This window comes from Saimiri boliviensis, chromosome X, assembly GCF_048565385.1.
Source record: "Saimiri boliviensis isolate mSaiBol1 chromosome X, mSaiBol1.pri, whole genome shotgun sequence".
Taxonomy (NCBI): Eukaryota; Metazoa; Chordata; class Mammalia; order Primates; family Cebidae; genus Saimiri; species Saimiri boliviensis.
In genome coordinates, this window is record NC_133470.1 from 121,261,686 (window position 1) to 121,264,034 (window position 2,349).

The 2,349-nt window shown below is 34.3% G+C and overlaps 1 long non-coding RNA gene across 1 annotated transcript; it reads left to right on the forward strand.

Annotated features, from left to right (window-relative positions):
* The first annotated feature begins 220 nt into the window (after window positions 1-220).
* LOC120361812 (uncharacterized) lies at window positions 221-1,833 on the forward strand. The gene is made up of 2 exons (XR_005577912.1): window positions 221-314; window positions 1,466-1,833. It is a non-coding gene; the product is annotated as an uncharacterized LOC120361812 (long non-coding RNA).
* Window positions 1,834-2,349: the final 516 nt, after the last annotated feature.

The window sequence follows — 2,349 nt, forward strand, 5'->3', positions numbered from 1 at the left end:
AGAAACTGATTGAACCTAACCTCTTTTGATTTCAGAAAAAAATCATCAATTTTTTATAGTTTATTAGGTTACAAATTTTACAATATGGTACATAAAATTATTTACAAACACTTTAAATATGGCAATGTCAGTAGCTCATCCATTTCAATCATTAGCTTTTTTTTTTTTACTGTAGAAATTGGCATTATTTAAATCCTTACTGTTTTCTCTCCTTTTTTTCTCAAAGCACTCCAATTAAAACATAGAAACTATGGAAAATTATCTAGTAAACATGCTGATTATGTCCTAAACCTGATCACTTGTCTCAAAATTTAGTATGTGTAAGTTTAAACACGTAATTACACTTTTATTTAAAGTAGTATCACATAGAAAATTAGAAAAACATTCAGGTATTGAACCTATCAAGTGAGTTCTTATTTTAGGAATTTTCTATATAGTTAATTTTCAAAAATTTGTGGAGGAATTGACCAATTTGAGGCTAATTTTTTTTTTTAACCATTGGAAACAGAGAACAGTGATGCCTTCACCTCTTTAACTGAATTTAGCAATTAGATAACAACTGTCTAGTGGTGATGTCTCACCCCACTTTGTCGATTAAAAAAATGTTATTTTTGTAACTTCTATAGTTGAATCAAACATAAAAAGCACAATGCCCACGCAGAAATAGCTGTTTCTTATTTCTTTGATTTCTCCCAACCCAACTTTCCCTGTCAGTAAACTGGTGTTCCCACATGGCACTTCTTCTCTTCCAAAAATCCAACAATTGTGTTCATCAGTCGTTGCCTAATCATCAAGCACCTATATGAAAGTGAACCATCATAGGAATATATTTATTCCATCCCCAGAAACACAAAGCAAGATCTGATTAGAAATTTGTTTTAAACGGTGATTTGTTTTACTCGTTGAAGTCCCCCTCCCTCTGTCTCTGCATGGGGGAATTTCTTCCTCCTTTCTTGCCTATTAAACTCTCCACTCCTTAAAAGCAGTCCATGTGTGTCTGTGTTGTTTTATTTAAATCAGTATAAAACCAAGGACTCTGGTGTTCTTCTAGTCATCAAAGCCATATCATCATGAATTCTTACTCCATCAGCTATTGAAAACAAAGTCAATTGTAGTTGTTGTCTGTGTGTTTTCATTTTAATTTTGGTTTTAGAAAGATAACTTGGAGTTAGATTGCTATTAGCTTTCAAATTCTACTGATTTTGAATCTTGTTGACACAGGGTCTATTATTTGTCAACTCAATATACATTATTACTCTTTGCTTAGTGACTGTTGTTTTAATTGGGATCCCAATGCGTGCAGCAAAAAAGATTTCATTTCCCAGGTTCTCTTACAATTAGGTGTGGCATTAAGACTAAGATGTATGTAGAAGTTACAGGATGAAACTATATTGAAAGTTTCTAAAAGATGGGCAGATGCATGCCCTTGTTGTCCCTTAACCTCCTGTCTTTTTTCTCCTAACAGGAAAGTTAATGGCTGACAATTCAGCGGCCATTCTGAACTGGAAATTGTATGTTAGGGCTATGATAGAAGAAAGAAAGAAATTAGATCTCTATGCCCCCAGGGTATCTCTATACCAGCCTGGAATGCCTATCTCCAAACCTCCTTTACATAAAACAGAAATAGTCTATCACCTTAAAATCTCTGTTACTCTAGATTTTTTCATTATGAGCAGCTAAAATGAATCTTACTTGATACAGCGTGAGTGTTCATGGATTAAGACATTGTTTGATAAGAGGAGAAAGGAAAAAATACAAATTGTACTGGCCCTGACAGACAATGAAGGCTGAAGCCAAATTAATTAAACAGCAAACTCAAACACAAAGAACAAAGTCTTTTTGTTTATTTCATCTCTAACAAGTAAATAACCTAGAAGTAATCACTACCATCCTTACAATAGGAAAAATAAAACTGAAAATGAATGATTTTTCTTCGACCCAGAAGTAAAATCACAAAGCAAACTGCCCTTCTGAAATCTGGAAAGACAAGCAAATTCATTGAGTCACAGCTGTAATTTCCTTAAATGAAGCATAAATCTCTAGAGCCATACATAAATTGATAGGGACACCTAAATGGAAATTTTGACAAATTGTTGAAGACGGAGTGTGGACTAACATGAAAATGAGAGACTCCTGGGGTCCACAGTCTTAGGGATGCCCCCACACTTTCATGGATTTTATCTCCAGAAGCGTTACTGTGTTCTCACTGCCAAGAATCAAGACAGATGACAGGGCTCTGGTAGTAGGAGGAAGAAAAGTAATATTATGAAATTTTTATAGGGCATTCTCCATAACAAAGATCTATTCTCTAGGGGAAAATAATTAACAGAGCTTTTCCCCAGAGCCCTG